Source organism: Paramisgurnus dabryanus, chromosome 3 (genome assembly GCF_030506205.2).
Source record: "Paramisgurnus dabryanus chromosome 3, PD_genome_1.1, whole genome shotgun sequence".
NCBI lineage: Eukaryota > Metazoa > Chordata > Actinopteri > Cypriniformes > Cobitidae > Paramisgurnus > Paramisgurnus dabryanus.
In genome coordinates, this window is record NC_133339.1 from 53,150,481 (window position 1) to 53,174,197 (window position 23,717).

Genomic DNA, 23,717 nt, shown 5'->3' on the forward strand with positions numbered 1-23,717 from the left:
GCAGTCACTTGTAGCACCACAAGTCCTCATGGTTTGAAGATGTAGTCAGGTGAAAGATGTGTCCTTTGGTGGTGCCGGCATGGCAGATCCTTAGATCTCACAAAACCTGAATGAATCTTTACAGAGCTAGTAGTTCGGGTTACTTGGTGTTAAATGCAAATTAAAGTCATCGCAAAGCTGAAGATACGACCTCTGAGGGACAACTTCAAAGACTTAAAGATGACAGTTAACCATTCATTTGAATTTGTGTCGATAAAGGAAAATGTGGAAAGTGTTGGAGGTTAAACAAAGGTTAGACACCCTCCAATTCCCTTCATATGCTAAAACCACAGCCAACTCACAGTGTATCTGGGGTGCACGTCCAATTGCACGTTATATAAAAATGACGAATCATTTGGCGAATCAACAGTACACAAACCTACAGCACTCGCGGTGCTTTTGCAGATTTATGGTTCAATAAAAAGATCCCTTTGAAAGTGGAAAACTCTGCTAATGCAGTTGAATGCCAGTGGCGTGCCAGGTAATTTTCCACAGTAATTAGCAGATCAAAGTGTGTCGCTCTTTATACAACCTGCCGCTAGACAAGAGAAAATCTGAAGAGTAAGTCAAAAGTTAAATGACTGAATTTCCCTGCTTATATATTAGATCATCAGGAAACATCACACAACATATCCACAGATGGGTTAAATAATAACTCACCTTTACATGTTGATCATTTATGCTGTGTTTTCTATATGGTTTTCTTTTGTGAAAACAAATTAAAAAAATAGACAATCCCTGAGATGCTGTTTTACCAGAGAGAAAATTAACTAATCTTAAAATCAAACTTATTTCTATAGTGCTTTTCATACATTTGCATTGTTCCCAAGCAGCTGTAAACAGTAGAGAGGTCTTTATGTCTGTAATGTTATATTTATAGTGCTTTTAAACAAGTATGCCTGTTATAATATATGGTTGTATAGTAAAAGTATAATTACAGCGTGATGTTCTACCTAATAATTCTGGCCACACTGTATTTTATTGCAGTATTATCACCATCATTTTGCAAACAGCCATTGTTGACTTTCACTTGTGTTGTTGACTTATCGCAGGTCCACTCGCTTCTCCCTCGTCTCTTACTGTTTGACAAATGCACGCTGTTTTTTTAAAGATGAGTTTGGGCCAGCCAAATATCAAATAAAAAAGAACCAATGGGCTGCTTATTAGGTGTCTCATGGGCCGGTCTGTCCAGAAAAAAATCTTACACTAACCTTTATGATAACAAAAAAAAAAAAAAGAAAATAAATCCATTACACCACCACCGCACATTGAATTAAGCAAGAAATAAAGAAATGGGCAGCGATGCTCAAGTGTTATGGGCTATTTTGTCAGAATAAAATAGTATGAGACGTATCGGCCCTAAAACTATGTTGGCCCACCGGGAAATTGCCCGTTCTGCCAGATGGCCAGTCTGCCCCTGTTGATAAGGCAGCAGACAGTGGGACTTTAATGGCTAGGAAATGTTGGAGCATCACGTATGTGGAGGTTCAGCTTCACCTCCCGCTGATATTTGACACACCTACTCTTAAAATGTCCAACAATTCTCATCACCACCTCCCTGGTTTCAGTTAGCTCATCATGTAGACAGGCCATCCTTCATTTTTTAAATCAAATTCAAGATTTTGAAATTGAAAGGGTAGCCTCTTAAGATGCAACATCTCTTTTTTGAAGGGGTCAAGGTATGTGCAAGACTTCCCTACTGTAAATTCCAGCTTAAACTGGTGAGCTGATTTTAGCTGGTCTCCCAGCTTGGTTTTAGCTGGTATAGCAAGCTGGTCTAGCTGTGTTTGGGTCACTTTTTTAAGCTGCTAGCTTTAAGAGGCTGGGAGGACCAGCTTAGACCAGCTAAAAGCAGCTACCAGCTTATGCTGGATTTTTCAGTAGGGGTTATATCATCTTGCTTACGCTGGATTTCCACCAACTGCGGAGCGGCTGCGCACTTCGCCATCCACCAATACCCACCAGTTCCGAATTTTTTGCAGAGCGGCTGCGTGCTGAAGTGACGAGGACCCACGTGATGATCGCGCGATATCTAGTTCTGTCTCCGCCCATTATGACGTTAAATTATGACGTTTTGCTGGACCAGCCCAGATCATGACACAAGATCTCGCAAATTCAGGTATGATCACGCGATATAGTCATGGCTCTGCCCTGCGGAGCTGTCCGGCATCCGTCAAAAATAGAAGCTCTGCGTATTTGTTCCGGAGGGCTGCGGATGGCCGGAGCTGTGACGGATTTGGAACGCAGTCAGTGGAAACACACATATTGACTTGAATGGAAACCGATTGACTCTGCCGCCATTCTGCAGTCAGTGGAAATCCAGCATTAGTTATTTACCTTTAACTCTTTCACCGCCAGCGTTTTAAAAAAAAAGTTGCCAGCCAGCGCCAGCGTTTTTCATGATTTTCACAAAAGTTTAATGTCTTCCAGAAAATGTTCTTTTTCAAATATACAAACATACAATATACCAAATGAAAGAACAGACCCTCTGCTTTCAAACAAAAAAATAACGTTTCATCTTTCCTTCAGTGGTTCTTTTGCAATCAGCTTTTGAATATGGGTAGGTTTTTGCAAAAACACCACATTTTGAGCAAAAAGCAGAGATAATTCCATTTTTGTGACGGACTTTTCATAGAGATCCCATTCAGAGCGATCTTTAAAACAGACACGGACATGCAGCCGCTTGTCATAGGGCAATACTTCCGGGTTTAAAAAGTTGCGGAAGGGCGCCACCTAGTGGATAATAGCGATATTGTGGAAAGATGGAAAAACTCGTCATTGGCGGGGAAGCGTTTTCTCTTGATTGATGAGATATCTCGTCAATGGCGGGGAAAGAGTTAATAAGCTTTGTCAAGTTTTTCTAGTCTGTTCTCTTCTGTGGTGTGACTACATGATGATGTGACCTCTGTAAATTACAGAATTTTTTACGTTAGAATTTTATGTAAGTGACATACAACTGTTTTTACATGGCTTTCCCCTGATCTACCCCTTTAGCAACACAGATCAAATGCATGTCTATTTAATTCATTGCAATCCATTGCAATCCATTGATTTTAATTATAGGAATAGTTCACATAAAAATGAAAATTTACATAATTTATTGGATGAACACAGTGGATATTTTGAAAAATGTTTGTAACCGGTTTTTAAGACCATTCATTCCATTAGGATTTACTATGGATGTCAATGATGCCCAAAAACGTCTTGGTTAAAAACATTTTTTATATCTTCTTTTGTGTTTAGCAGAACAAAGAAATGTATGCAAGTTTAAAAAACTGAGCACTTAAACATTTACATTTTGAGAAAATTTATTACAGCAAATGAATACGGCCTCCATCTAAGTTATCCTTCATTAAGTCCTTCATCATCATTCAGACACGCTCCCTCGCTCCCTGCATGTCTTTAAGCATCACTTTGAGGAGCTTGTTATCAAGAGACTTGCTTACGTTTGCAAAGAGTAAAGCGTTAAAAATACTGTATGGGACTTCACTAACCAAATGTATTTACACTTGTACAGTTTCATCTGAAATGTGTCCCAGACCACCACCTTAAGAGGTTTGAGGGATCAGATTTAAATTTATCCCTAAGACGTTTCAGAGGGCATTTACACTGGGTCTTTTTTACGATCAGATAGTTTTCTGCGTCCGAAACCGCTCCTTCGTTCGCTCATTCACTATTCCCTATATAGCAAATGACAATTGAGTCCCCTATATGTGGAAGAAGGGAATGAAAATGAGTGAGAGATTTCGGACACTGACGTAATACCATGCGTCAGAGAGCTGTCGCAGAGATTCGTCATAAACCCTTACACCTGTGTGGCTTTATTAATTGTACTGTGAAACGGAAAAGTCTTCTTTCTTATTGTTAGTCACATTTGTCATGTTAATTGTATTAGCTGATAATAAAGGGAACACAACAAACTGCTTGTAATATTTATTAACTGTAGTTTATTTATTGTTTAATAAAAATGTGTACCGTAAAACTTCAAATAATAGCCGAGTCCCAAATAGACGCCTGTCTTTTTTAGACACCTGGTGTGACGACAGGTTTGGGTAAATAAACGCCTGTCTCAAATAAAGGCCTGGTCTGTTTTTTAGTTTCGGGTTGTATTTAATCTTCTTAAACCAGTCAGATCTTCTGTTTAAGCCAGTTCTATGGTGCAGATTGCCTACGCTAAAGTTTTGATTACCGGTAGATGTCACGCAGACGTTCCATTACTCATTGCTAAGACAACACAACAAGGTTCGTCGTCAGGATTGAAGTGATGATGACAGTAGCGAAGTGGCGAGTCGGGACTTTTCCCGGTGGGCCGGTAGTGTTTTGAGGCCGCTGATAATAGCCGGGCTTTCAGTCTTTTGTCATCCATGCACTCCCGCCACACATTGTATTTCTCACGCGGAAACACTATTTATCATATTTAATATGCTGCTGCGCCCAAAATGTATCTGGCCGCACTGCTCTCTTTATCAAGCCACTGCAGCAGGCTTCGCACACTTTACAAACCCAGAAGTCCTTGCGAAAGAGCAATCAGACCAATCAGACAACGGAAGGGAGGAGTTCACACTGATGGGCAACTTCTCTTACTATTTCTGGCGTGACCCTCAAGTCTGTCCCATAATACTGTAATGCTCCACAACTATTATAGGTCACAGAGTGTACAAAAATAATAAAGGGGAATCTATTTGCCTTTAAAACAGTAAAATAAGAAAGCAGAATATAATGACACAGACACCAATAACATTTAACTTGCCCAAGTGTATTATACAAAAGAAACAGATATATTGTAATAGAAATTTATTCTTTATGCATTTATTGTTTTTGTATTTGTATTCTTTATGCTTAAAGTAAGACCTTATGATTTCTCTGTTATGTCTGGCATGATATTTTTATATGCTAAAACAGGAAACGGGATGTCTGTGGTAAGGCCAGCTAGATCGGTTTTTAATTTGTGTGATGATGTGCTTAGCAAAACTAATGTTTTACCTGCTTAGATATAGCTGACGAGTAAAATATTTTTTAAAAACCCATAAGTGCCTAAAAATGACACCTAGTAAGGAGTTGTTTTGATAGAATAGCATAGGGGGTGGTACAATCCGATGACCGTATATAATGAAAGAATAATTTGAGATTGTTCACTCTCCAGCATATCGTTTTTCATTCGGTATGCGTTGAGTCCTTGTACAAGTAAATAAATCATCTCTGATGGACAGATCCTGGTATTAGTATTATTTTTTCCACTACAATATACAATAAAATATATACAAGACAAACAACGATTTCCAAGTTATATCGTGAATGTGCGTGTATGTGCGTGAAAGTCTCAAGTCCAGTATATTTACAAGTGCGGATCAGTTCCACTGGTGATGATAACAACCAGCATAATCCAAAAACATGAAGGTGTCTTAATCCAAACAAACGATATATTCCTCAGGGAAAGAAAATCATCACAAATGACAGTAAATGTTTACAGTGTTACCAGCGATGGCCTGCCAACCAATATCATGCCGTCCTGCACGCCGGAACCGGCGCCATATATGTACAATACGGAAGTCTCACCGGCAAACCTCACACGTGACATGAGATTGCTGGGCAAACTCTCGTGATAGCAAGGGACGGGACAAAACACTAAACGGAAGGGACAAAAACAGTACAGGTGGAGATAAAAAAGACATTTTACAACACGCTAATATTAACAGCGTATAAAAAGTCCTCTCAATATGTGGCTACGCTACAATATGACTCTGGTGCACCCACGTGGACTCGCATCAAGGGTCCCTAAAGTCTGCACTACATGATATAGTGCACTATAAAGTGGATGGGGAGGGTTTTCGGACACCTTAGTGCTTTATGAAATGACAATTGGTCAAAATAACAGAATTATAATATTATAATTCAGAATATATATTTTCTGTGACTTTGAGTTATTGAATCATTAAGTTGACAGTATGTATCATTTTAAATCTGACCTAACAAACCAGCTTTTTCAAAAATGAGTAAACACCCAAACATTGAGTTTTGGTAACGGTGCCAAGAGATAATTTTCACTACGGCAAGCAGCAGGTGTCCGGCTCCGTCTTCAGTTCCTCCCTCGACTGCAAGCGGCAAACCTCGCCGATCGGTCTGCGCAGCGCAGGATGATCTTGAACACACCTACTGATATATGTTAAGATATGTGAGGGCAAGATGTTTTTAAATGAAGGCAGATCAAACATGCATTTTACTCTGTAAATGCAGGATAAACCCTGTCCGGGAAACCGCCCCAATGCGTTTATCTAAGCTCGTCTTCTATTATGTTACTGTAGTTTTCCTGTCTGTGAGATGGTGTCTTTTCTCTGTATAAGTAGTTTATTCAGCTGTAGGTGGACAGCTCATGTTTCTCCATCACAGATGCATTGAGAGGCAGAGCTCTCTTGGTTTTAACATTAGTTTAAAGGGCCTTGACTTCCTTTAATGTTGTAGCCACAAATCATTTGCACAATCAGAAGAGATTCAAAATAATGATATAAAGTCACCAAAGTCAGCAAGTATTTCAATTCATGAGCTCCACACCATGGGAAAGTTCAGAAAATATAAACCACAAAGACAGCTTGTTTTCAACCATCACATATTACTGTAAATGACATACAGTCAGGTGTATTTTAACAATGAATATCATCCAGATAGTGTGACACTGATTTTAATTTCAAAGAGGAACTATATTGTATGGCGGAACAGCACTTTTGGGAGTACTTCGACTCGGTGCAGTAACACCCTCCCTCTCCCATTATGAGAGGGAGAAGGGGAGCGGATTTTTCAGGCGAGTCGAAGTACTCCCAAAAGTGCTATTACGCCATACAATATAGTTCCTCTTTAAAATCCGCTTAGAAAAGCGCTACGTTTTATTTTGTACCACCAAACTTGCTCGTATAACTACTCGTCTTAAATATGAAAAACATTGATGTGTTTGGTCACTTCTAACTTTATCTCTGAGTGGTACCATTGAATGAATGGGGCTAAGCTAAATGCTATCGAAGTGTAGCAGCGCGCTCCAGCGCTTACGTGCACGCACTAAGATGATAGAGGGATGTATCAACTCTTCTTAATTAAGGTAATAACATATTTTAATATTGAAAATGAGTAGACTATTCCTTTAAGACCGCCTCGGTCTACAACAGAGCCATGGACAGTTTCAATGTCTCAGAGGAGACTAACAATAGCTGGATCATCTACACATTTAACAATAAATCTATAGCAATTATGCTCTGTCAGTGTATAACACATAAAGACACATCCCTGAGGAGACCCTGTAGATAAAATACGTCAAATAAACAAGCATTAAGCCTTTACCGTCACTCCCTGAGGTCTGTCAAAGATCAAACCAACAATCATCAAATCAAAACCAAAGTAAGTAATTTTAATTTATAAAGCACATTTACACACAGCGCAAAACTGTCCAAAGTGCTGTACAATAAATAACTAAAAAGACAATAAAAAAAATCAAACACATAGAATCAGTAATCATAATGAATAAAAGCAAAGCCTTCAATATCAAGGCACACAAGACAGAAAACAAACAGAAATACCAGGTTAGGGAACAAGGAAGGCCAAGAAATAAAAATGAGTTTTAACCTGAATTTGAATGCAGCAATGGAGGGGGCAGATCTAATATCCTGGGGGAGCTGCTTCCACAAACGTGCACGGGGCAGCAACTGCAAAAGCTTTATCACCCCTCTGTTTAACCCTTGTGTGGTGTTCGGGTCTGTGGGACCCGTTTTTAATGTTTACCAAAAGAAAAATTATGCAATTAATTGTTGTTTCAACCTCAGATTCATTGGCCTTGGCTCATTTTCTATAAAGAACATAAAAATAATCAACTTTATAATGACTGAACACCGTACAACCCCCTACACATTAATATTACATATGTGGTGTTCGGGTCCACTGGACCCGGGGGTAATAAGAGTGTAAAAATTGAATGTGCTATGTAACTTTACTCTGTTTTTCTCTTATCTGTGACTCCTGTGAGTGCATGAGTGTGTTTGTATATATGTCTGTACATATGTGATGGATGCATGGCAGAGTTTTGTCCTTCGGCACTTGCTGTAACATCGCAAGGATACAACATGTTATATATCAAGCATGAACACTTGTCTGCCCCCACTGTCCCAAAAACTTTACCTTTTGTCTAACAGGAACCATTCTACATTTTACCATTATCTCCCTTACAAAAAATAACCATGGTTGTATTATAGTAAAAGTGTAGTAATCATGGTAAATTGGTGTATTGATTACCATTTGTAAAACCATGAGTTTACCACAAAACCTATGGTGTGTGTGTGTGTGTGTGTGTTTGTGTGTGTATGAGTGTGTGAGAGAGAGTGAGAAATAGAGAAAGTAAAATTTCATATCCAAGCATTTTCATAATTTTAGGTTGTAGCCAATAGCAACACATCCCAGATAGCACACGTACGTCGCGGAGACGTCTGCTAAATATCGCTTCATCTTCTGTAGATCGGCTGCGAACATTGAAAAGTAAGACGTCTGCAATATCTCTGCAAGACGTCTTGGCGATGTCTTGAAACATTCGAAATTTTTACGAGCTGCATGCATCTTCTGGAGATCTTGAATCCGAGCAAACGCAGACGAATCAGCTGACCTCAATGCTCAACTCATTTCATTGTTTACACTTATTTCTTGTTTAATTGTATTAAACACAAACAAAAGATAAAAAAACCCAGCTGCATATAATTTGCCAGTTTTTGAAGAGTTTGGATTTATGTAGCATTCATAAAATATTATTTTTATATACCCTACCTCGTATCACGTGTAATATAGAAACATGAAATCATACCCGTATGTATACTGTATGCGTTTAGTCCAGTTTCACTTGCATATTTGGCAGTAAGGACGAGGGGACTCCTGCATTTAAATTGCGTTTATGCTTTAAGTGCAGAATAAAACACTTAAAGGTTCTCAAAGAAAGTACCTTGTACAAGGAAATAATCTTACTGGCAACATTTTAACAAATATACTGTAACCAATAATGGACAGCAGTCTCTGCACCGTTCTCTAACAGATGTCTGTATAGATGAAGAAACCTTATACAATGTCGAAACACATTATACATGTATTAATTTGACCAGGTATTATCCAGCATCACAGCATGAATTGTTCTGACAAGTTTGTTTACCAAATTTAATTTATGAAATATATGTTCTGAATGTTCATTACATCCAGAGCCTACCAATATACTGCAAAGCTATGACATTTACTACCTGCTCTTTTAATCACTGCACAAGACCCAGAGCTGATCATGACACTTTACATTTTAGACTTTGCATGTTCTACATAAAGAAAGAATTCTTTAAAAATGAATGAATTTATAATAAACCTAAAAATTAAAGCATTAAAAACACTGTGATGTAGTAAGTGCTGAAAGTACCATGTGACACTGTGAATATAATCACAATTTAAATAATGGAGACTATTACACAAGACTTAGATGCGACTTTAATTACAATACATTCAGTACACCAGGGGATTTTAAACTGTGGGTCAGGAGGACCCACTTGTCGGTCACACAGTAGGTTAAGGTGTGTTGCACACCTTAATGATGCAACAACAGTTTGGCCAAATTAATAATTAACAATGACAATGGTTTTGAAAGAATATACCATAAAATATTTGGTATTGCAAATAAACTTGTATTTACTTTACATCAGTGGTTCTTAATGTTATTCCTCGAGGCCCACTGCCCTGCACATTTTGTATGTCCTTCTTATTTAACACACCTGATTCAAATCATCAGCTCATTAGAAGAGATCTCAATGAACTGAACTGAGTCTGTCAGATAAAAGAGACATACAAAATGTGCAGAGCAATGGGCCTCGAGGAATAACGTTAAGAACCACTGCTTTACATTATGAAATATTATGAAAATAAAATGACTCCACGGAAAGAGAACAAATGTGTTTTACCCCATTAAAAAATATTTTAGTGGGTCTAGAATAGATTACACTTGTCTAATAGGTTTTGAAATGAAAAGTTTGGAAACCCCAGCTTTACACAATACTAGTCTCAATTAAAGTTAACATTAAGTTGTAATATAACTGAAATAAATAGCATTTGCAATTGACAGACATTAAATTAAACTGATGGCAGATGAGGTGTGGGGATGATGCTGGGCCAGAGTTCAATCTGTGCATCTTAGTAGATCAGGGTGGTTCATCCTTAAGTGCTGCATTAAAAAGAGAAAGGATCTAAAAAGAAAAAAAAAAATTCTCTCAAATCAACATTGGACTATCAACCCCAAATTAATAATACTGCAATTACATGCAAACAAACCTGTCAACCTTCAATATGTAAGGAATAATTGACGACGGGCCATTGAATTATAAGAAAATAATGCACACCCAAGGTGCAATGCGGCACGACGCGAAGCAGAGTGCCGTTACACCGCGGGTGTGCTTTATTTTCAAATAATTCAAAGGACCGGAGTCAATTATTCCTCTTATACCACGGTTACCACAAACATTGCTCGGGTGCCTATTTTTAAGACATTCGACAAGTTATGTGTGCGGTTATCAGAAATGACTTCCAAAAGCACAGTTATCTAACACAGTCTACTGCAAGTGTTTTTAACATTAAATATAGAATTCTTTTTTTTTCTTTTTTTTGAGAGATAGAAAGGACAAAGTCTCTGCTTCCGTGTGACCAATCAATGGTTGTGTTAAAAACATGGGAGGATAATCAGGTCGTGACAATTATGTGAAATATTGTGCAGTGTTACAGACAACTCGGATTTCTGATGTTATGTCATTAAATATCCTACCACCGAACTCAATGCATTCCAGTCAATCACATATCACATTTGCGTGTTTACCACATAATGAGACGCCAGGAGAAGTTTGTGCTCTTGTGCCAATTATGGCAGAAAACGGTTACTGGATAATTTAACATTCATGTTCATAAATATTATGTGCTGTAAAAATAGTTTAAAGTTTGTTTGCGGTTCATGTAAGGCTGTAAAAGGCTAGCCACCACCTTGTCTGCAATGTCAAATGATGCATCTCGTTGAGGTTGGTGCTGATCGATCTGTCCCAAGTTGAGAGGTCGGATACTCAACTTTGTTTGCTGTTCCAGTTGTCTCGAACACAGCATTAGTTCACAGACTCCAGTTCAGTTCTATCTGTAACAACAGAACACAATGAGAACATCATCACATCAGACAAAGTATTTCATTTATATAAATTGCACCCAAAGAAAAACCAAAATATTAAAAACATGAAAGATCAAAATCTTCATTTAAACCCAAAGGGGACTAGCCTAGTAATACCATTCTCTGCTACTTTGCTTGAGCGGAAGTACAAAGTCTGACGTAGTCAGGCTAAAAGGGGACATGGTCTTTAAATAAAACACCCAAAATGACTCTCTTTGTAAGAGGTTTCAATATCTCCACCACAGTAGGAATGAATTCTTTTCTCAATACTTAAACATAAAAGGTCACGTTTTTCCTGATCCCCTATTTCAAACTTTAGTTAGTGTGTAATGTTGCTGTATGTAATAGCATAAATAATACCTGTAAATGATAAAGCTCAAAGTTCACTGCCCTTTCATTCCCCTTTCAATACAGCGAACGGCCGATTTGGACTACAGCCCTCTACTTCCCGGTTGAATGATGTCAAAGCAAGTGTGTTTGACTAAACTCCACCCTGGCTAAGCTAAGCTGCTGTCAAATCACAACACACTAATAACAAACTACACAATCAGAACACATTACGTATTTCTGAAGGAGGTACTTCATAGGACAAAGAAGACATCAGCCGTTTTTAGGACAGTGAAAGCACTATATAAATAAGTAGATTGTGTGAAAAATACCACATGTGAAACATGAACACATGTTTGTGCACTGTAAACACAATCAAAGTTTCAAAAACACAGGAAAAACGGGACCTTTAAAGTTGTTCAGTATTATGGTTGTAATCAATAAAATGACAGGCAATTTTATTTAAAGATCATATCCCCTTTGGGTTAAAATGCAGATTTTAATCTTTCATGCCATGAAGGCAATAACGCCGAAACATCTGTCCTTGTATTGTTTGATTAGAAAAACAGGTCTAAGCACCTAAAGCTGGGAGAGCATGGTGAGGGCGTTGATTGAACTAGATCTATTGACCCCTCATTGATCTCATAGACTATGTTTACACTGTCAGTTTAAATCTGATTTTTGTGTATATCCAATCTGAATGACTGACTGTACACACTGTGTATGACAACTCTTCGTGTTTGATTTGTGTGACCTGATGTGCATTATCTTTTATCCAAAATAGCTGCATTGGTTTATAGCAGGAGTGGGGAACCCTGGGTCCTGGAGGGCCACTATCCTGCAGAGTTTAGTTCCAACCCTAATCAAACACACCTGAATTTAATTTCCAAGTAATCCTGAAGACTTTAATTTGATTTTTCAGGTGTGTAATTAGGTTGGAACTAAACTTTGCAGGACAATGGCCCTCCAGGACCAGGGTTCCCCACCCCTGGTTTATAGCAATGACGTTGCGTTGATGTGTTTGAAATAAATGTGCTTGAGTTCATGCAGCAACAACCAGTTTTCATAAATGAAAAATAAAATATTGTCTTTTTATCCAATTCATCCGAGAAATCATTTGGTAATTAAAATAATGTACCCTAAAAAACCTTTCATTTGTAAAACCGCATTCATTACTTTACTAAATGTGGGAAGAGACTCACAGGTGGAGGTAGAAGTTTGGTTTGCACTAGTTTGCACTTTGGTTTCCATAGCTGGTGCACAGGGATTGTGGTAGGCTAGTGACACAATTGAAAAAGACTGGTTCAAAATCTGCTTTACAACCAGAGGTTGAATTAAACTTTCTTATTGCCATTTTGACAGATAAGGCTGTAACAAATCTGTCATAATCAATTAGGACTAAAATATCAACAAAATACTTAGAAAATGAACAAAAACAACTATCTGAATCTGTTCGAACTCTAACCTTGAGGTCTGGATAGACAAAGTGAGTGTTTATCTGTGTAAAAGTTAAACCATCATTGAAGACTGATGCAGTTGTCATTAAGGCTGATTTAGTCAGACCTACCCCAATGCCTCTACACAGTAGGCTATCCGGCACTTTTCATTTACACGTTTGCGTCGTTGTTCGCATCGATGTGGATTTACACATGCTAGTAGCCAATGTCCATAGGCATTTACCAATGTAAAATACAATATCAAGGCAAAAGCTGAAAAAATAAAAAGCAGCAGAAAAATCCCTTGTTGGGGGCCAATCACACCAAATGCGTTTTAAAGACGTGGAAACACAAGGTGCACCTGTATTTGGTCACTTTATAAAAAGCAGTGCAGCGCAGCTTTTTATATTGCTAGGCAAATCACAGAGGCAGCTGTCCTGTCAATCAAATATTGAAGCGTGAGCGCTCTTTTGCTGTTAACTGTCAAATAAGCAGAAACTTTAAAAAGAGGACGCTTGCACTGACTGAGAGGTGCATAAACACACAGGAGACAGTAAGTGACTGAAGTACGATTGTTTCAAATAACTGTAAACATCGGTCCCTACAACGGAAGGCCCGCCTCTCCCCATATTCAATTGGACAATGGAAAGACACAAATGACGTTGGGTGCTTTTCTGCTCTTAAGCGCTCCTTCAAAAATTCATGTTGCAGTAGAGGGCAAAAATGCAAGGTGTTCAGTGCGCATAAACAGCGCACATAACGCTCAATGCTGCCGTTAAAAAAGATTTACCTCATAGTTAAGACAACTGGATCTGAAGCGTAATGAATGATGGTCTTCAGAAGGCCTCTCATGGTGGCCTTGATTCAGAGGTTTGAGAAGACTACCAAGCACCAGAGCCAGCTAACAGGTGGACCAAACATCAAGCCAGAATTCTGCATGAGTCAGGTAAGCAGAATAAAAGACACTATAAATAAACAATAATAAAAGATGGTCATTAATGACTTAATGCTTTCATATTCATGTTAATGCTTTGAAAATTATCTTATTTCTTTCAGAATCTTTTGATAATATTGCCCAATGCAACAAATGGAAAAAGCATGCTTTATGACAACCTCAGCAGCAGAACCCATGACTTTCTCCTTGGTAGACGAGACAAAAAAGTTTGGTATCAACACCAATCTAACAATTAAGGTAAAAGATAAAGTTTTATGATCCCTGCATTCAGGTTAGAGTATGGGGTAAGTTGACCGTTCTATGGGTGTTCCTCAAATGCAAGGTTGCATGTGGAGGCTGCGTCCATCTTAGTCCTGGCCTTCTGAGATTTCGATGTTAGAAAAAAGCCAAAATGAGATGGTTTAGTTTGATGTCCAAGGCAACGTAATAATGGTTTCCGCCCCAGTGATCATGGCATGAAAACTTTAAAGAGAGAAGTTGAAAATTAGCAATGCATCACCAAAAAAATCCAATAATGTAGTACAGTGAATAAAAGTCATGTATCAACTGTCTTTACAACATGGACAGTTAAACATTTTGTAATTAAATTAAAACAACAAAATAGAAAACAAGCAGATTGATATGTCCTTCGACGATGCTTGATGACGTGGCAGCCGAGACATGCAGCCTTCTAGGACGGAGCCTTATTAAAAAAAAAAAAAAAAAAAAAAAAGGACGGAGCCTTATTTAAAAAAAAAGAAAAAAGGACGGAGCCTTATTTATTTTATTTTTATATATGTATAATGTCCCCCTTTGTATTTCTTATTATTTAAAAAAAATATTAAAAATAATTTTAAAAGGACGCAGCTGTGCGTTTGAGAAACGACCGGAAACGACTTATATGTCGCGAGGCCATCACGTGACCACAATATTTACCAGAAGACCGTTATTTGCTCGAGTACCCTCAACTTTTTTGTCGCAAATAACATTATTAATAACCTGTAAATAATACATTTTGTACACATTACGTTCCTCTTCACTTTGTAATAGTATGTTTTTTGGTTTAATAGTCGGCTTTAAGTTAGTTTTTCTGTCAGTTTGATCGTCAAAATCTTGGTAAGTATAGCTTGTCATTCCTGGGTTTTAATTGTTAGAAATACGAATTAAAGAACAAATATAACTAATATAACTGAAACAATTAATAAATACAATTATCAAACCACTCCAATAGAACAACGTTAACGGTTTTGAGTGGTTTCTAGGAAAAGGTCTGAATGACAGTAACGTTATCCGTATAAGGGCCATTTTAACGTAACGTTAAAGGGCGGGAAAGGTTTGAGACATTTAATAACTCTATTAAAATGGCTGGTTTATCCCCACCAGTGCGTAACATGTGAAGTTAACGTTACAACGTGGCTTCGGGACTTTGCAGCGGCCTGAATAGCAGTGCATTGATAAACGTTAATAAGCTTTTAATCGCGTATAGAACATTAATATACGACGATCATTCTGTAGATCGACTAACTTACATGCCTGCATAACAACATATATTCTGTTAAAATGGTTAACTTACATTGACACTGAAACTCTGCCGTCAGCACTGTTGCTTCACCCGTTGGAACATCCTACTAGTCTAGGGAGTTAAAAATCGAGTTGGAAAAGAACAAAAAATCGTTCTGCGATCGTTCGACACGACACCCAGAAGCTGCAAAAACCGATTGAGGCTACACTCTACTGAATTATCGCAACGTTGAGTGCAGGCAGCCCACACATCTTTCAGATGTGTTCTACTTCATGCTGATCTACACGCAAACCGATCGTGACATCAAGTACCGCGAGATCAAACCTTTTCCGGGGCTTTCCCAAACTCTCGCGGTACTTTGATGTCATACCACGTGCTGTCTGCGCATCTCGGTGTTAAGTCGAACACACCTGAATGTATTTGTTGGCTGCACTCCCTTGCGCTCAGTAATGTAGGTGTAACGAATTAAATGTATTAAATTGATATTATATAAATAAATATTGTAATAAAAATCTTTATAAAATGATTAGCTGTCATTAATAAATTAATCTTTGATTTGAAACATCACTATACGTGAATTAACCCTCAAGTTATGAAATGCCTAAACATCAAAATGGTGAAAATACAACAATGTATATTTGACCAATTCAGCATTTATTAACTTTTGTCTTTTTAAATTGACTTCAGAAAGTTATCTGCAGCCACACATCCACTGTATACCAAGTTATGATGAACAATTATGAAAATGCAAAAGGATTGATAGATCAGTAAACAAGCAACAAAAAGGTAATATCTTAATAAATTTCTGCTTTTGTTACTTATTCATGTATTTGAATTACATAGTTCAAAATCAAACGTTAATAATTAGGGTTTCAACTTGTTGCAGCTTTACAAAAAATGTAGAATTTGTAGGAGCGCATGGACATCTGAGTAACAAAGTCATATTATGCAGATGGGTGCTCATGGTGGCCTCCAAATAAATACATGGACAGGCTGCTAAAGAGGGTCAGGATGATGGAGATGCAAGAGCCAAAGACAGCACAGACCAAACACCAGGCCAGAATTCTGCATGAGTCAGGTAAGCATAATCAGTTAAACTGTATAAAATAATTAATTAATAGACAGTACAATTAAAAACACATTATTTTTCATAGCTGTAAAAAAAAAAAAAAGAATGAAACAGTACCTGCATTTAAGTTTCCAGCCTTTTTCACAAAGTTGCCGACAACTGGAAGAATGTCCCAAATTGCTGCAAAAATAAATTCAGTAAGTCCTTATAAAAGAGACAGTTTAAAAAGTAAAACGGCTTCATTTAACTTCAAAATACCCCTAAATCCTTAAAGGAACACGCCCACATTTTGGGAATTTAGCTTATTCACCGTTTCCCCCAGAGTTAGATAAGTCCATACATACCTTTCTCATCCCTGTGCGTGCTGTAACTCTGTCTGATGCAGCCCCCGCTAGCTTAGCTTAGCACAAAGACTGGAAGTGAATGGCTCCAGCTAGCATACTGCTTCCAATAAGTGACAAAGTAACGTGGATATTTTCCAATTTATGTGTTGTGATTTGTATAAATTCACTACCAGTCTTTTGTTCTAAGCTTAGCTAGCAGGGGCTGCGTCAGACAGAGTTACAGCACACACGGATATGAGAATGGTATGTATGGACTTATCTAACTCTGTTTGTTTATTTGTAAATGTAAAAAATGCAGCTAACCATTCCCAGCTCCAGTGGGCAGGTTAAAGAGTATTTCTTAATATGAGACAGAAAACAGAAACACATTTTTAATGGCATTTAAAGACAACATACCACTTCATACAACAAAATTTTCTGTTTAATCCATAGATTGAGTAATTTTCACTCTAGAGACCCTTGGGTGACCACCAAGGACGAATGCAAAGTAAGTGACCTACAAAACAAAAACATTAATCTTTTACGACTGTTTCGAGATAAGTACTCTGCATATCTACAGCAATATGCAGATTCTTGAGTAAGAATTTCTCTCAGACAATATAGACCATATTTGTAGTTTAACAATTTCTATCATGTTAAAGTTCTCACATAAAAATTGCTAGTCTAAGAATGCTACAAGAAACCTGTTGTGCAACTTATCTGCTTCCCATTTACAGCTCCAGTGAGTGTCTCTAAGGTAGATCCTAATGCAGATGGATGGAATGTTGATCCGCCTAACATGCAAGGTAAAAGAGCATTTGATAGCATAGTGGATAAACAAAGCTTTTTTCATTTTCAGAGCATTTTCAAAAACAACATAACACTTGCTATTACATTGTTATATATTACATGACCATGTCTAACTCTGATCCATACAAAACAGATTTTCTGTACCGAGAACTTTGGATGACCACGTTTTCAAAAATCTGACCTCAATTTTAGTAACCATTTAGATATTTTAGATGTAGTCCGAGAGCTTGCTGACCCTCCATTAAAAAAGTATGTACGGTATACTGTTCATGTCCAGAAAGGTAATAAAAACATCATCAAAATAGTTCTTGTGACATCAGTGGGTCAGTTAGAATTTGTTGAAGCGGCAAAAATACATTTAGGTCCAAAAATTACGACTTTATTCGGCATTGTCTTCTCTTCCGGGTCTGTTGTGAACCGTGTGCATGACACTGCTTCCGTACGATGCTGTTGGCTTGTTATCTGGTGCACCCAAGCTTTTTTTTCCGTTTACAGTCTGAGAGAGACGCTGTAAACAAAACAATCTTCGCAAACATGTCTGAGGATAACACGTCAGCAGCGTCGTACGTCAGCAGCGCCACTGTGCACGCGCATTCGCAACAGGCCCGGAAGAGAAGACAATGCTGAATAAATCGTTATTTTTGGACCAAAATGTATTTATGATGCTTCAACTAATTCTAACTGACCCACTGATGTCACATGGACTACTTTGATGATGTTTTAATTAACTTTCTGGAAATGAGACAGTATACAGCACATACATTTTTTGGAGGGTCAGAAAGCTCTCGGACTAAATCTAAAACATCTTAAACTGTGTTCCGAAGATGAATGGAGGTCTTACAAATTTGGAACAACATGAGGGTGTGTCATTAATTACATTATTTTCATTTTTGGGTGAACTATCCCTTTAAATGGAAAACACCACCGCTTTCCAAAATGTTACTATGTTTTTACCTTAGACGAATTAATACATCCCTATCTTTTTTCAATACGTGCACTTAATCTTTGTACAGTGCATTGTGAATGTGTTAGCATTTAGCTTAGCCCCATTCATTCCTTAGGATCCAAACAGGGATGAATTTAGAAGCCACCCAACCCTTTCATGTTTTCCTTATTTAAAGACTGTTACATGAGTAGTTACACGAGTAAGTATGGTGGCACAAAATAAAACGTGGCGATTTTTTTAAGCGGATAAAAATGAGAACTATATTGTATGGCAAAAGAGCACTAAGTTTGCAGCACTTCGACCTCGGCGCACAGTAACATCATCACTCCTGATTACTCCACCTCTTGCTCAAACTCAAAAGGGGGGGAGTAGTCAGGAGTGATGATGTTACTGCGCGCCGAGGAATGAATGGGGCTAGGCTAAATGCTAACACATTCACGACGTGCTGTACAAATATTAAGTGCATGCATTGATGAAAGATAAGGATGTATTAATTGATCTAAGTTGAGGTAAGAACATAGTAAAATATTGAAAAACTGTGGTGTTTTTCTTTAAAAGCAGCACCCCTATTTATTTTGGGTGCTAAAAATATTTGCCACAGACAGTTAAGGCCTTATGCTGCATTTATTAGAAGGCGTTCCCAATTCTGGTTGTCCTAGTAAAAACTATAAACAAATGAGTAACAATCCTCTCAGTAAATGACAAAAGAGTGATGACATGAACTTCACTGCTTCACTCTCATTGGTAGTTGCTACCAAAAGTCCTTCATCAAGTTGAACTTTACTCAAAGTTGTGGCATAGCTGGACATGCCCACTTCCTGTTGTCAATGGTCACAGTTGCTCATGTTGCTGAATGGGGCAAAGCTTTCATTGGAATGAACGAGATTGTGTTGCTAGTCGCTGGCGGTGTACAAGCAGCATTAGTGTGTGTGTCTTTAAAAATATATCAAATGCAAATTACCTGATCTAACATTCCCAGCTACAGAGGGCATCCTTTATTCAGTCCCTAATGCAGATGGTTGGAGTGTTGATCTACCTAACATGAGGGGTAAAAGAGCGTTTGTTAGCATAATGAGAAAGAAAACAGAAACACATTATTAGTGGCATTTAAAAACATAACACTTGTTTATACTACATTTTATGTTCAATCCATAGAGCACTCGTTTTGAGTCCTGAGACCCTGGGGTGACCACCGTGAACAAATACAGAGTAAGTTACCTAAAAAAAACAATAAAAATATTTATTTATAAAAAGTTCTCATGAAAAAGCATCATCATTAACTCGCATGAAGTGTTACCTTACCAACATGTTCAAGACAACATAACACTTGTTTATACTGCATTTTCTGTTTAATCCATAGAGCACTCAATTTGAGTCCTGAGACCCTGGGGTGACCACCGTGAACAAATACAGAGTAAGATACCTAAATAAAAACAATAATAATATTTATTTATAAAAAGTTCTTATAAAAAAGCATCATCATTAACTTGCATGAAGTGTTACCTTACCAACATGTTCAAGGAAGGTGCAGGTCTGATGATCCATCCAACATAAAAAAAACAGTACATTTATACTTGGTTACTGTTTATCTGTTGTAAAACAGACAAATGCAGTTATAAGAATTTTACCTAAACTACACACCTATTTGATTCTTAAGTTTAAATAAATCAAAATAATGCATTTAATAGTAAAAGCATTTTAAAAGCTACACTCCTAATTAATTTATCTTTACCTTTTTGCAGCTGCAATAGCAGTCTTGACGGTACTAGGATGAATGCAAATAAAGACTAACCACCTGACATCAGCTGTCCAGTCGGAAGCAGGTGCTTGTTACCCCAAATACGGATGAAGAGTGACGAAGAGGATGATGACTTTTTGCTCAAACATCTGCTGAAGATCTTGACAGGCTAGAGACAAAATTAACAGACTGAGGGTTTATACAAAGAATCTTACTCAGCCAATATTAAAGATAAGATATTTTTACAAAATGTTCTTTTCATTGTTTAGGATGATTTTATGTAGAAAACAGTACATCACAAAAATACTTTAGCTGTGTTTTCACAGGCAGAGCCTTACACACACACTAACCACAATTATAAACGCAACCCTTACACAGATTTAGACAGATTTGGGAATAACATTTGAGAGAAATAGGCCTTTTGGGGACATAGAAAATATTTAAGTTCAGCTCATGAAATGAAAAATGGGGGCAAAAACAAATTTTAACAATACAAATATCAACCATAATACTGATCGTTTTAATCAAGTAAGCCACTATATCTTTCTAGAATCTTACACAAGACTCATTTACATGAACGATCAAAATAAATTAACGTCAGACAGGTGGGCGAAATATCAATATTAAAGCATGATTAACTGTTATCAACCCAATCTCGAGGTATTATTTAAATGATCCCACACCAAACAGTTTATTATTTAAATGCATTATTACTACATACCTTAAGCAAATGTTCCACGCCTTTCTTCTTCTTGGCATTGCGAGGTCAAGCGGATGTTGTTATGTAGAATCATGACCTTGACGCAAAGACGCACATTCGTAATTTATTTAACAATGACAACACTTTCGGGTAATTTTATCTTCTAGATCCTAACGCTATGAAGAAAGAACAGCCTTTCACGATTATTTCCGGGTAATTTTTTGTAATGTTTTATTTCAGAATGGAGATTATAATGCAGACGCGGAAAGGTTTTGATTATTTTAAATATGTTATGTTTATATGTTGTTGTTTTCGCATACTGTCGTGTAAAATGCATCTTTAAAGATAAAGGAATGAAAGTTTTCATTGTTTAATTTGAATAAATGTGTTTTATAAAATCAACAACTGCCTGTTTTAAGATCAATTGAAAATTGTGTTTTAATTACTTAATATCGACGACACAGCATGCATGTGTAGATGTGTGTAGAAATAATTTGCTGTAGTTTAGGGCAATTCAATTTGTTAATGAGGGATCTTTTAATCTTACAAACATCTGGGAAAGAGCGGCTTACCGTCTTTTTAAGCTCTTCTAAAGATCTGGGAAAGAGCGGCTCGGCATCTTTTAAAGCTCTTCTAAACATCTGGAAAAGAGCGGCTCGGCATCTTTTAAAGCTCTTCTAAAGATCTGTGAAAGAGCGGCTTGCTGTTCTAACATCTTGTAAAGATCTGGGAAACGGCGGCTCGCCATCGTTCTAAATAACATACATCTTGTAAAGATCTGCTGGGTGTCTTGCAAACAGCTGGGTCGGACGTCTCGGCGACGCCTTCCAGATGAGCAAACGCCCTATATAATACGTCTTCCAGACGAAAAAGAAGACATCGCGCAGACATCTCCGCGACGTACGTGTGCTATCTGGGATTGTACTGCAGTGTGTGTGGACATAAGATAGACAGGAAGACACAGTATACGTCTATAAAATGCAAGAAATGCACATGCAACACAGCTACACAGTAAAAAATCTGCTTCTTATGTGTTGTGCAGGCTGTCATGAACAGATTATGTGTTCAGTGTGGATGATGTGTTATGATACCGCATCTTTTTAGATGGGGCCTGTGCTGTGTAGACGGACACAAATGTGTACAATTTAAGTTCAAAGAATTAAACATAAAAGTGATGAAAAACTTATTTGAGATGAAAAAGTGCTGAAAATACTTAGAAAAACATCTGGAGGAGAATAGAATTTTCTTCTCTTATTTCATATTATCCCAAAAACGAATAGCACTTTAATCTATAAATAGTCCTCTACCAGTGGTAAATGACAAACATTAACCAAAAATTCTGTCTATATTACTTGCAATAAGGCTAAAGTAATCATCTGTAAACAATATTACATAAATTTGTATGACTGCATTGGTTTAAAGATACGAATAATACAGCGGGTCCACTAGACCCACAAACATTGTCTAAGTAACAGAAATATGAACACCACACGAGGGTTAAGCCAGGAGAGTGGCACAAGCGCAAAAACTTTTCTACTACAAGGTTATGAGCTTAAAAAAATCAACAAACAAAATTCTAACATGGTTCCTGATTTCTTCCAAATTAAATGAAAGTGAAATTAAACATAATCTATTACACAATGTGCATGATAAAAGAAATTTTCTACAACCATCTGCAGGTGAAAGCAACTTTACACATTTCATTTGTTCAAAGTAAGCATGAATTTAAAAATATGGTCAGACAAAAGGTATTTTATTTAACTAATGTCACAAATAAACTCATTTTCACCCATCTTATTGCTACTTATACATGCAAAAGAGCTTGATAAATGCCAATGATATTTCAGAGTCATTGTTGTGTTGTTAGTGTAATAAAACTTGATTTGGACAGACTCAAGAGAGTTTGATGAAACGGCTCAGTGCACAGAGTTCCTGTGTCAGTGTCATATTGCACAGATTTATTGCGTCTATTCATCCTGAGCAGTGGCTCATAGATGCAGGAAATTACAACTCTTTACAAAATCTAAGGTGAAGAAGCACTCATTTCCAGGGAAACCTCCAAATCCTGAGGTCATGACATGATTGAGTAGGGCATTTAGGTGAAATTATAAAAGGAAAAGGATGAAATAAGTGCCAGTGTTCAAACACTTTGAATCAGAAGAGCGATCACAGCTGCTGATGTCGGTGGGCAGCTATTGGGGAGCAACTAAGGGTATTTTGCTTTATTTTGAAACAGGGATTAAAATTATGATAATATTGCATTTAGATCTTGGTTGGGTTCACAAAGTAAAAAAAAAGGGAGCAAAATGTGTTAAAATAATACACAGGCAGTGGTGTAGTCTACGTGATACGCAGGTATACGCCGTATACCCACTGGAAATGGTCAAGGATTTCCGTATACCCACTAAAAATAGCGCGAGGATGCGTAACAGCATGGTTTTGTGACATTTTAAAACTTTTAGTCATAATATAGATGTGAAGCACTGACCATTAGCATGCTACACTTGCCACTTTAGCGGGTTGAAATACATATTAGGCTATATACTTCCTGCCGAACTGCGCGATCCGATCGGCGTATGAATTTCTATGAAATCAAATTACTATAGTGACGCGAAAGTGACTGGGGAGCAGACTGGTGTGGCGCCACAGGCGAGTGACAGTAAAGCACCGCGAGAG

At 37.5% G+C, this 23,717-nt stretch overlaps 4 long non-coding RNA genes across 17 annotated transcripts; 1 reads left to right on the top strand and 3 right to left on the bottom strand.

The window, feature by feature from the left end:
* Positions 1–9,510: 9,510 nt before the first annotated feature.
* LOC135745365 (uncharacterized) lies at positions 9,511–16,214 on the bottom strand. 5 transcript variants are annotated; one of them, XR_010531191.2, is made up of 5 exons: positions 15,507–16,214; positions 14,249–14,416; positions 13,790–14,139; positions 11,062–11,206; positions 9,511–10,277 (listed from the first exon to the last, which is right to left on the bottom strand). It is a non-coding gene; the product is annotated as an uncharacterized lncRNA (long non-coding RNA). The 5 variants fall into 5 exon arrangements; XR_010531189.2 differs by having other exon boundaries at positions 13,790–13,932; positions 14,113–14,416; XR_012336415.1 differs by having other exon boundaries at positions 13,790–13,964; positions 14,113–14,416.
* Positions 13,806–20,485, top strand: LOC135745366 (uncharacterized). 6 transcript variants are annotated; one of them, XR_010531197.2, is made up of 9 exons: positions 13,806–13,945; positions 14,056–14,191; positions 16,143–16,241; positions 16,342–16,533; positions 17,301–17,355; positions 17,585–17,653; positions 19,583–19,812; positions 19,964–20,017; positions 20,346–20,485. It is a non-coding gene; the product is annotated as an uncharacterized lncRNA (long non-coding RNA). The 6 variants fall into 6 exon arrangements; XR_012336417.1 differs by lacking the exon at positions 13,806–13,945 and adding an exon at positions 16,610–16,721 and having other exon boundaries at positions 14,052–14,191; positions 16,408–16,533; XR_012336416.1 differs by lacking the exon at positions 13,806–13,945 and having other exon boundaries at positions 14,052–14,191; positions 19,759–19,812.
* LOC141281947 (uncharacterized) lies at positions 16,386–17,277 on the bottom strand. Its single transcript, XR_012336421.1, has 3 exons — positions 17,172–17,277; positions 16,642–16,704; positions 16,386–16,520 (listed from the first exon to the last, which is right to left on the bottom strand). It is a non-coding gene; the product is annotated as an uncharacterized lncRNA (long non-coding RNA).
* Positions 17,557–21,954, bottom strand: LOC135745367 (uncharacterized). 5 transcript variants are annotated; one of them, XR_012336420.1, is made up of 7 exons: positions 21,614–21,954; positions 21,063–21,138; positions 20,336–20,510; positions 20,112–20,136; positions 19,906–20,026; positions 19,565–19,821; positions 17,557–17,641 (listed from the first exon to the last, which is right to left on the bottom strand). It is a non-coding gene; the product is annotated as an uncharacterized lncRNA (long non-coding RNA). The 5 variants fall into 5 exon arrangements; XR_010531199.2 differs by having other exon boundaries at positions 20,399–20,510; positions 21,063–21,954; XR_012336419.1 differs by having other exon boundaries at positions 20,107–20,136; positions 20,399–20,510; positions 21,063–21,954.
* Positions 21,955–23,717: the final 1,763 nt, after the last annotated feature.